Source organism: Vanessa tameamea, chromosome 23 (assembly GCF_037043105.1).
Source record: "Vanessa tameamea isolate UH-Manoa-2023 chromosome 23, ilVanTame1 primary haplotype, whole genome shotgun sequence".
NCBI lineage: Eukaryota > Metazoa > Arthropoda > Insecta > Lepidoptera > Nymphalidae > Vanessa > Vanessa tameamea.
This window is the reverse complement of record NC_087331.1, coordinates 3,959,916-3,972,272: the sequence shown is the minus strand read 5'-3', so window position 1 is coordinate 3,972,272 and position 12,357 is coordinate 3,959,916. Positions and strand designations below refer to the sequence as shown.

Below are 12,357 nucleotides of genomic sequence, written 5' to 3'. Positions count from 1 at the left end.
ATGTAACAATTAATTGTATCATTAATCTTTCACATCAATTTACTTACAAGTAAAGCTTACTCGTATTTCAAAGGCTCAGGGGTTAAAGAGAAAATTGACTTAGATTTATATGTTCCCTGCGATTTGTCCAACAGTTCTTGATCAATATATATTTATTTATAATACAACTCTGTTCCACTTATACCCTGTACAAGATAGCTTGATCTTTTTGACAGATGTAAATTTTTCCGATCGACATACTTTCCAATGACGAACATATTATTTTCTTAATTTAATTATTTTAAAAATTTAAAAAATAATTTAAAAAAATATGTATAATACATAAGTTCCTAAAGATTCAAGCGTTACCCGAAAATTTCAAGACTTTTTCTGTTATATATCATTGCTTCAAAGTTAAATTTAAATAGAAACACAGAAAATAATAGACGTTTGTAGAATGTTACACCGGTCGGACGGTAGGGACGCGAATAACAGGCAGTAACTGCAAATATCAATTACAAAAATCCTTATTAAAGATCATTGTTAAGTTATTGTTACGAACGTGGTCCTTTTGGTTGGGGTCTCTTTGGCTAGTGATTGGGGTATCTTTATCTGGTATAACTCTTTTTAGAAAAATAAGTAAAAAAAAAATTGAATTCTAATTTGAATTACGCATTCCATCGTTCCATCGACTGTTATATATGTTATATTTTCTGTTTCTCATCACTAGCCCGTCTGTCAATAAGATCGAGCTAACTTGAACAGGGTATAGCTCTCGACCAATAATATCATTTCAATCCAAGGTCAAAGTTTTTTGTCTCTCTTTATTTTTCTTGTCATTGGAATAATACTACCTGTATTGTATTTTGTCGCTGTTTCTTTCGCCGATTCCTCTCAGGTCAGACTGTTATTTCCGATCTGGTGGTAGTTTTAAATTTGACAATAATTAAGTAATGCTTCAATATTCAATCAAGGAATTTGATTTGATTTATATCTCGGAGGTAGAATTAAATGAAAACGTAACTAACAAGCCAACATTTAGAAAGTAAATAGATTACTCGGGAATGATTTCTTGAATTGTTATTTAATCTGTAATCAAGTTATTTAGGTCATTCGTTATTTGAATAAATTCTGTTGTTCACGTTACTAATTACTGATGTAATCCTAATAGTAATAAGTTATACGAATCTTTTTAGTGTAAGTTTACAACGAACAATATCACGTTGGCGTTACGGTGAACATGCAGCACCTAGGGGATGCTAATTCTACTAACAAATTGTCACTTATGGAATAGAAACGTAATCCGCACGTGATATTGGCGAAATAATCTGTGCCTTTTTGGCAAAAATAAAAGCCAAAAAAAAGAAGAAACGTAATCGTTGCCATTCTGCCATTCGTGTATTATACTAACATAACTGACCAGTCGCGGTTTGATCGAAGTTGTTTAATATAGACGGAAACATATAATAACTGATATAAATAAGATTTTTGTGAGGAGTATCGGAGTCAGGGCGGGATAAAATCAGGAACGTATCATAATAGTTGTAATTACATATTGTATTAACATAGCACTAGGGGTACTTAACTAGTATTTGTCGTATAAACGTCAAGGATCTTGGTATCCGTGATCTTAGTTCCGTCAAATAAACGTTCGTTTAACGTCATCAATACCTAAGGCCGCAACCTTCACTGTGATTGAGACATATCCTATTATTCATCCTTTTGTTGAATTTGAATTAAGAATCTGAATTGTTAATTTTTTTATTATAAAAACATTGGCTTCTGTATTTATTTTCAGCCAGCTTGAATAGGATTGTGTTTTTACAGTTTGCTTAAACTAAAAGAAGAGTTTTATATGTTTTTGCCCCTTAAAAAGATTTAAAATGTGCATATTTTAATTGAAAATTGAAGCCTGTCGCAGATTTAATATTTATAATCATGGCTTTGAAAATTAAATTAAAATTTAAATCTAAATCTTGTAATTATATTTTTTATTAATTTTAACGTTGCCTGGTTTTCGCACGGTTTACAATTAAGTTTTACGACGTACCAATTTATTTAACATAGCTTAGTTGTTTTACTATTTATAATATTATTTTTAATTAATTTTCTGACTGATTCCTAACTCAAACTAAGCTAGTGCTTACTCTATAAGAAAACCAGTACCAAAGTGATGGGTTTGATTCCTAGGTCTCGACACCTAAAAGTTATTTTCTAAATAGAAAATCTTAGTGGCTGGCCATTGGTCCTACGCTTTATCTCTGTTCGGTCGGTCGTGATAGTTTCTTTAACGAGGAATACTGCATTCGTATGAAATATATGTATATTTACGCAACAACGAAATATCATATATACAATTTAATATTATATGAGAATTGTAGCAGTCGTTAGATCGTGGATCGTTAATTACTAAGCCATTAAACAATAGATATAGTTATTCATGTAAATATTTTTTTTTTATGTGAAACATCTATTAGCGATTTTTGACATCAATTTGTAAAATCAAATAAGCATACTTGTGCTAACACAGTCGACGACAAAACTCTACAACGATAGTTGTGTGTTGTGTAATCTCGTCTATTTGTGTAAAGGCCATCTATCAGTAATTCTACCGCCAAAATTCAATGTATTTTGTCGAATGTCCAAGTCTGATTGAACCAGTGTCCGACGGACATAGACGGACGGGTAAATGGGTCATCTGATGTTAAGTGGTCACCTTAAGACATTGGTGCTGTAAGAAAACTTCACCATTCTTTACATCGCCAATGTGCCAACATCAAATACTGGGCTGATGACCGGAACTTCGCATTACTAACGATTCGTTGGAGTGAAGTAGGTCACGTGAACATAAAATCCGTTCAGATCAAAATTTAATCTCTTAAATTGTTCACTCACTGAAAAACTAAATTATTACCAAAAAAAAAAATGAATAATAATAATAATTATTATCATATTTAAAGCTAAACAAATCACTGTCATTCTTGACGTGTCTACGGTTTTCCTTCATCTTTCGAAATTCAAAATTATACTACAATTTTGATGTTCGCTATAAGGTTTCGTTACGCGTGGTGCTATCTATCAACTACACTCGCGTTGTGCAATCTAATTCGTCAAAACCATCCACTTGCGCTGAAATATTCGAAAATGATATTGCAGTCTATATTGAGAGTAATTTGTATTGTTGTTTAGGTATAATAGACAATTGTAATTCTTTTTATCATCTCCTAATTAAATGTTGTTAAGCGAGTGTTTAGATTTCTCTCTTTCTTACACAATCGATTTGACATTCGAAAGAAGAAGATGGAATAAATCAACTGCTCATCTTTTATATAGATCCTTTATATAAATATAGGCCGTTAATTTATAAAATGACGACTAAATTAAAAACAATTCATTCGTTGCAAAAATAGTTTTGAGAAAATCCCTATCAATTTCATTGGAAATATTTATTACCCGACTAAATGCGAAATGTATACTAAAGTTAAGCACTAACAAGGCTTAAGGATCCTATTCAGAAGAGTTAGTAAGCCAGACATGTCTCAGTTCCTCCCACACTGCAGTTATTCTATCACCAATAATTATTTGTATTAGCGTCGTTTAGTGTCAGAACTAAACCAGTGTAGCATGCAGGAATAAATACTTCAGTGATATAAGCATATATAATATATTTTTAATAACGGTAGGTAAAGGGCAAAAATATTTCCTGATAGTACGTGGTCAACACTGCCCATAGACATTGGTGCTGTAAGAAATATTAACAATGGTTAATCAATGGATTACATTGCCAAAGTGCCACCAACCTTTGGAGCTAACCTTTTTTTTTGTTGTGCATGGGCTACTGATGGTTAATGGTCATCACCGCCCATAGACAATAGCGCTGTAAGAAATATTAATTATTATATCGCCAATGCCCCACGGACCTTGGGAACTAAGATATTATGTCCCTTGTTGCCTGTAGTTATATTAGCTCACTCAACCTTCAAACCGAAACACAACAATACTGGGTACTGTTGTTTGGCGGTAGAATATCTGATGAGTGGGTGGTACTAGCCAGACGGGCTTGCACAAAACCCTACCACCAAGTAACGATATGACCAGATTCATCATAATTTATACTTAGTATGTAACTTTTATATAGTTATACTGATCTTAACAAATTTATATGTCGCGGCATTAAATCATACAAGCTGGTAGGCACAAATAAATAAAGGGTTTACAGTGGAGTGCGCTTGTTTTATTCTAAAGAAATAATATGTTTATTATTGATATATTATTATCTATAGAAGTCTATACTGGTATGATAAAGCTTAAGAGTTTGTTTATTTTATTGGATGCGCTTATCTCAGGAACTACTGGTTCAATTTAAGTCCAGGTTCAATGTTAGATGGCCATTTTTCGAAGAAGGTTACAGACTGTATACCATCACGATACGATCAATAGGAGTGGAGTATCAATGAAAAATGTTGCAAAACATAGGGTGATTATTCCTTTAGGGAGCTTCCGTTGCGCGCGCTGCGTAAAGAGTTAAAGTTTCGCAAAAATCGTGTATGACAAAATCTGTAATAAAGCCGAGCGAAGTCGGTAAAGCAGTTGTAGCAGCTTGTTATTATATATTTGTACATAAATATGTAATGTGATAGTTATTTACATAAGAAGAATGTAAAAACATGAAGTCCTTGAATATATATGAGTATGAAATAAAAATTGTTACTGTATAAATTATGACCGCATGGAGTGCTGGCAAGAAAGCTAGCAGCATTTCCTCGTTGAATCGCAATTCCGATCCTCTGGGCATAAAACGAACTAGCCCTCCTTTCACCAGTTGAGGCAATAAGACTAGGTGTTATACTTTTAATGGAGCATTTTGCACTAATAATCCAAGTATTTCAACAGCAAATAGAACAAAAACAAATATTCGAAATAAGATTATAGAATATTTATTAGTTCGTAAAAATTGTCTTAATAATCTGATATCAGATGTAATATTGTACTCAGATCTGTTATTAGTTTGTTTATTAAGACAAGTTTTTAAAATAAATTAAATATTTTCCAATAAATAATAATTGGACGTAAATTGTTGTGCGTGCGTGTACAGAACCTATAAAAAAACTCTGTTTTTTTTTCAAGTAACCGAATTCCACTATCTTACACGACGGTACATCCGGTTCCAATTAAAAAAGGAACCATTATGAGATACCATATCAAATAGGTTTTGGAGGTTTGCTTAATAATTATTTCTAAAAATAAACTTAAAAGACAATCTTTTAATAAATGCGTTAAATTGGATGTCAAGCAAAAAGAAAAGTTCTAAGGTCACCAGAAACTTCTAGAACGTTTAATCCGGCTGTTTAATTTTATTTGTTTTTTTTTTTACTAGTCTGAGTTTACAGACTGTGGTATAGATATGACAATGATCATCATTCCCTCCAAATCTAGAAAAATACTTTTTTATGACGTGTCATAACGAAAATATTATTCATGCTCACGTAGCATAAATAATATTTTAGTTCGAAATTTGAATTATCGCTATTTATTTGTTTGAAAAAACATAAAAGTGTTTATGGTATGTTTTAAGTGCTGGCTGCAATAAAAAACAATAATATTACGGGTAAACTTAGAACAACATTTGCCGCCATCTTATTTATTCTTAACACTAATTGTTGATTGCGACTTTGCATAAATAAACTATAATGAAATTTGACGCTGGATTTTAGTTTTGTTTTCCTTAACTTAATGTTATACGAATTAGTATATATTCTTTGTCTGTCTTAAGGTGATAAAATCAAAAGCTGTTGAACGGTTTTTCATATTATGTTCAACAATGGACGAAGTAATTCAAGATTCAGCTACGTAATTCATTAAATGTTTTGAGTAAAAATGACGATGATTCTTGAAGATGTCGGAAAAAATCATGCCGACTTTATTGGCGTGCATATTAGACAATAGAGTTTTATGTACCGACATTCTGGCCATGTGAAGCCGGGACGAGTAGCCAGTATACATATTAACAGCAAAGAGATCGTATTATCACTGTTACAACGATTTGACCGCCCTTTGATCTTTCCTTATTTTGTATTTGCAATAAAGATAGTTGCTATACGGGATTTCTAGCACTTCACCACGAGTAATAAACAAAACGTAAATTTAACACTCCCAACTTAGTGGATAGCAACTGACCTAGTAGCTGGTTCAAATCCAGGCCAATACCACTCAAAAATCAAAATCTACTTTATTCAAGTAGGCTTTTACAAGCACTTTTGAATCATAATTTAACAAACAATATTAAGTGAAGCTACCACCGGTTCGGAATGTAGATTCTACCGAGAAGAACTGGCAAGATATTCAGCAGTTACCAACGTTAAAGACAATTACAAATGTATATAATATATTCTGCCTGGAAGTCAACAAGTATTAGCTCCACATTTTTTTTAATCATCTATATAATCTTGTATTAATTAATACGGTTTTCTTATTAATGTATTTATACAAATGATTTGAATTTATACTTTATGCAACTGAGTTTGAACTTCATGTCTTATTGCGGTTAGGCTTAATCTCGTGCTCTTTGCAAGTGTTGAACGATTTTGTCACCAATCCACCAATCAGCGGGTCAGCCTGATGTAGGTATTAAGCTCCATTATCTCCTTAAGAGGAGACTGTGACACAGCCTCTCCTCTTTGACTTAATCACGTGACAGAAGTGGAATCTTATTTCGCCGGAAACGATTCAGAAGACTTTACATATATAATGTATGCAATTATATTCACTCACTTAAAAAATATAATCACACTTTGCTTAGCGTCAGACCGTCTGGGTAGATACTACCCACTCGTTACGTATTATACTACCGCCAAAAAGCAATAATTTGCAATCAAAGCAACTTAGTTCCGGTTGGTGGCGCATTGACGATGTAAATAATGCTTAAGATTTGCCAATTTCCCTACCCGCTTTATAAAGTATTTATTATGTATAAGACATAAGCTAATTTAATCTCTTTATTGTACTTACATATAAGAGATGAAAAACGAACGCGCAAAGAGGGTCTTAATGCTATTTTTAGTTAATAGTACAAAGGTAAAATAATCCCAAAAGAAAGATCTTCCATTCAACTTTAGAATATGAAGTGAGGTTAATAATCTTCAGATGTGAAAATATAATTTGATTAAATAAATTCATACGTTTATCTACGGATAATAATTTTTGAGCATCTGTAATATTGAGTCTTTTGGCGAGTAGGCGTTCTATTTTTAAATTCATGTACTCCAGCTAACACACCAGTGTTACACCAACTTAATAAAGATTAAAAAAAAAAATAATAATAAAACTATATTTGTCGTAAATACATTCAATAATATTTTAGATTGACGCTTTATTTCTACTATTAATTTATTTAGGCTAGCGAATTAATTATTTAAATTAAATTTATATAATATTAGTTTTCGGTCGCAGCTTCGACCGCGTGTTGGTCAGGGGGTCGCTGATTTTAGGTATAAGAGTAGCTTAGATATGTCCTTCCTTGGGGTCCAAGCTTGCTTGATCCCAAAATTTACCAAATTCGGTTCAGTGGTTTCGTCGTGAACGAATAACAGACAGTTTTACTTTCACATTTATAATATTAGTAGAGATTTATAATTATATTTTATTTATTATCTATTAAAAATAATTTTTATTCGTAACGAAATATAACGAAGACAATTCTAATCTACAATTCTATAAAAAAACAAAATATTCCAAGGAATATTTTTAACAGATTAATTATGTATTACGTAAAAAAAATTAATGATAGTATCGAGTAGTACTTGACACTACTAGCACTCCTTATCAACATTATTTTAGCAAAATTATCCTATTAACGTATTAGGACTGTGTGTCAAAATGCTAGTTTGACATGACCTTAATGTTACTGTATTATCTATGACTGTGACTTAGAATTACCAACCGATACAATTTGTTCACGGAAAAAGAAACTTTAATGAAATAATATTGAGTTTATTTTCCCGTGCAAGGTTCGAAAGAGTTTTTTGTTTGAACACTGTACGCTAAGATGCGTTCAACAGGTGATATATAGTGCTATGGTCATTTACCGTCCACCAACCATATACACCGTTCGCGGGCGAACGTGTTTCGAACGCCGGCGTTCGAAATTTAAATTAATATTTTTTTAATGTTGATTCGTGATTTTTTAATTATTACTATTGTTTGTGGTTGTGTTTATTGAAATGAAAAAATTGGATTATTCAAAGGATATTTAGTTTTTTTTTTGCAATTGACATGTGAGTATTTTTTTATTTTATTTTAAAATATTTTACGATTTTAGCGGTTTTTCATGTTATCAATTTTCAAGCATGTATTAATAATAAATAATTTTATTATTATTACGGAGTGAATGATGGATTGCTTTGAATTCTATTACCTACGAAACCGGTATAAACAAAATCTACTCTCACTTTTTACGAATGTGATTAATTTACATTTTGATTGCTATTCATATATTATAACTATGTTACGTAGAACAAGACGCACATACATAATAACAGACCGCTTGGCGCATATCTAATATTATTGCGTTCATAGTATTTGCTCGAATCTTTATTTTGTTTATCTTTTTTTTCAACTAATCTATAAAGCAATAATATTATTAATATACCCTTAAGGTGTAAAAAAAACGTTTATTTTGTAAATAAGTTTTTGAGATTCTTTCCACGCTTTATTTTTTATAGTAAAAATAATTTATATTTTATGTATTTGTAAAAAGCAAAAAACTCTTTTTGGGGTTTGCAATAGAAACGAAATTTTAGGTTTAATAAAAATAATTGTAGACATTTTTTTCTGTTATAAATATTAACCGATATATTTTTTAAAAAGTAGCCTTACAATACTTATACGATTCTGTAAAATTACGAATCAAAATCACTTGCTAAAGCTTAATACATGTATAAAGTATATGTTGATTGTTTGATAATATATATTTTTTGATTGTTTAATTTGTTTGATTTTTTAACAGAAATTACTTATATTCCATTTTCCCTTCTAATCAATCGCTAGGAGTTGGTACTGTAATAGACTAAAAGGTCTGGTCTAATTTCGGTTTAAGCTATTGAGGCTTTTAATTATTTTTAATTTGATACATAGAATATATTTCACAAAACCGTGAAAGTAAATCATGTCATCGGGATGATTGATGATATTATATAAAGTGTTAACAAGAAACTTAAAAAACGAAATCTTTAACAAAGATTCTTGTTCAACTTGTCTTTATGTACACTTAAATTAAAAACTATAATAAAATTTAATTAAATTCGTGGTAAAGAGTAACAACTGAGTTCTTCTTGGTAAAATCTATTTTAAAAAGCGGCGGCTTAGGTTTAATTCAACACTATAATATGTCAAAAGTGCTTTTATGATCCTTACTTGAATAAAGAATATTTTGATTTTGATTTAATACTTATTTAGATCGAGGAAAGTTTTTATTTTTAATGTACATGGGTGACACTGAATTAATATACAGGATATCATGATTTTATTTTATGTGTTTGTGTGAGCACTGCGAAAAAAGCATAAAATTCTTATTGCACCACTATTGTTATTTAAATGTTTTCAATACTTAATTAATCACTTCTGCAGTCGCTGCTCATATTTAAATAGATTTACATGAACATTGCTCTGGCTAACACCGACTTAAAAATTAACAGTAAAAATAAAATCAATTTAACAAAATTATGTTCTTGCAAATTTATCTACCTAATCTAGGTAAAGTTAAAACATAGTATGATCATTTTAATATTATCCAAATTTGAAAGTTTATAAATTAAAAAAAAAAATGAAATAAAAACTTAAACTTCTTCTACGATCTAATCTCTAATAATACTGTTTGAAACAATAAAAAAATAACGAAATTTTGTCCAAGTCCACGTCCACAGTTAAGTTGCATAAAAAAATAAAATGTCCATATCATAAACAAGATAAATAAAAATAAATCGGAATTTAATTATTAAATTTACTATCGTAATTTATTTAAAAATATTATCTTTAATATAAATTATTTTCAAGTATTTATGGTTTCTCGAATTCAAATTGAGTGCTTCAAGTACCTACTTATGCTTTGTAATGCGTGCTCAGGGATCGAACCACGACAAAGCTTTTTTTTTATGTTATATAGGGGCAAACGACCAGGAGGGTCACCTGATGGAAAGTGATTACCACCGCCCATGGACATCTGCAACACCAGGGGGGTGCCAGGTGCGTTGCCGGCCTTTTAGGAAGGAGTACGCTCTTTGTCGGCCAAAGCTGGTTCCACAGAGTGGTTGTGCGAGGCAGAAAATGTCTTAAAAATCGCACTGTTGTGGATTTTCGGACATCTACGACGACGAGATACGACGAATGGTATTTTTTTGGCGGTAACGCGCAAACTTGCGTCTTTTTGGAGTTGAAGTAGACTATTAAGCCGGCCCCAATTCGAGACTTTGTTTAACGAAGACTCGATATCAGACACAAGTTCGTTCCGGTTTTCTTCGACGTTTTCCCGAGAAATATTAGCACGGCCGGTGTATGAGGTGTCGACGGTACTGTCGTCTGCATAGCAGTGAATGTTACTGATTTGCAAAAAGTCATTGATATGCAGAAGAAACAGAGTGGGTGATAGAACGCAGCCTTGTGGAACACCAACATTGACGAATTTTTGGTCGGAGCATGCACCGTCGACAATGACCTTGATGCTCCGATCTGCCAAAAAGTTGATAATCCAATTGCATAATTTCCCGGGAAGCTCATAGGAAGGAAGCTTCGAAAGAAGTGCTTTGTGCCACACACGATCGAAGACCTTCGCTATGTCCAAGCTGGCTGCTAATGCCTCCCCCTTGCTCTCAACTGCTTCCACCCATCTATGAGTAAGGTAAACTAGAAGATCACCGGCTGAGCGACCCCGACGGAAACCGTACTGGTGGTCGCTAATCAGCTGGTACTCCTCTAGGTACCGCAGGAGCTGGCAGTTTATAATGGACTCCATTACCTTGGAGAACAAGGAGGTGATGGCTATAGGCCTATAGTTGGACGGGTCTGAATGGTTGCCCTTTTTAGGGATCGGATGCACCAAAGCAGTCTTCCAGGAGTTCGGGACGACGCCGAATGCATAGGATTGCCGGAGAAGACGCGTTAAGACCGGCGCCAACTCGGGAGCACAAGTCCGTAGCACGATTGGAGGGATGCCATCGGGTCCACTCGACTTATGAATATCCAAGGAAAGAAGTGCTTTACGAACTGCGCTTTGCCGGAATTTAACCTCCGGTATTGTGGTATCACACCGCGGGATTGTTGGTGGTGACTTTCCTCGGACATCCAGAGTCGAGTTCGCCGCGAAGAGAGAGCCTAATAGATCAGCTTTCTCCTTCGCGGTATGGGCCAATGACTCACCGTCCATGTGCAGAGATGGAAAGGAAGGCTGACAGAAGTTCCCTAAGACAGCTTTAGCGAGAGATCAAAACGCACGTGTTCCTGAAAGGAAACGCACCAGTCTCTCGCCAATTCTGCCAATGTGGAGTCTTCGCCTTAGCAATCACGTTTTTGAAGGACCTAGAGGCAGAGTTCTATTCCTTTCTGAATGCGCTGGTCTTTACATCACGAGACGCCGATGCGTTGGCCTAGTCATGGTAACGTTTCCATTTTCGGCGTGAGGCCGTTTTGCAGAAACGACCAAACCAGGGCTGGGACTTGCCACCAATGGGCACAGCAGAATATGGAATGAACAGTTCCATACCCTGAAGCACCACATCGGCAACAGAGTCAGCAATAACGCTCGGATCATCCGGCGAGAAACAAACCTGCCCCCATGGGTAGGATGCAAAGAAGGACCGCATCCCATCCCAATCTGCTGACTTGTAGTGCCACACGCTGCGGCAGCCCACGAAATGAGGTCGTGAGTACCGCGCGGCCGGCACTGTACTCCGAATGAGACAGTGGTCCGACGAGCCCAAAGGGGGATCGACGATAATCTGATCGCTATCCGGATGGGAAGTCAGCAGAAGGTCCAACAGGGAAGGTGTATGATCCTCCACGTCTGGTATTCGCGTTGGCGAGGTGACCAGTTGTGTCAAATCATATGCCAAAGCGAAGTCGAGAACAGATCTACCCGTATGATCGGTAGTGCGTGATCTAAGCTATTCGGCATGGTGGGCATTAAAATCGCCAAGAATTACGATCTCTGCGGATGGGATCTGCTGCAGCACGGAATCAGTAGCTATTTGGACGTGCTCGCGGATGGTCGTCGCAATGTACACGCAGCTCGATAATCGATAGGTCCTGCCCTTCAAGGCTGCCGAGGCGTCGAGAGCAGATATCATCTCTGACGTAAACGCACACCCCAGCTCGTGGTATAAAGGAAAT

At 34.3% G+C, this 12,357-nt stretch overlaps 1 protein-coding gene across 4 annotated transcripts in view; it reads left to right on the top strand.

The window, feature by feature from the left end:
• Positions 1–12,357, top strand: part of LOC113401933 (uncharacterized) — a 113,696-nt gene that overhangs the window by 33,400 nt on the left and 67,939 nt on the right. The window contains exon 1 of one of the 4 annotated variants that reach the window (XM_026642014.2): positions 8,061–8,252. The exons of the other annotated variants lie outside the window; for them this stretch is intronic. The gene's annotated coding sequence lies outside the window, so the exon portion shown is untranslated. Of the gene's footprint in view, positions 1–8,060; positions 8,253–12,357 lie in introns of those variants that run through there. 4 annotated transcript variants of the gene reach the window in all.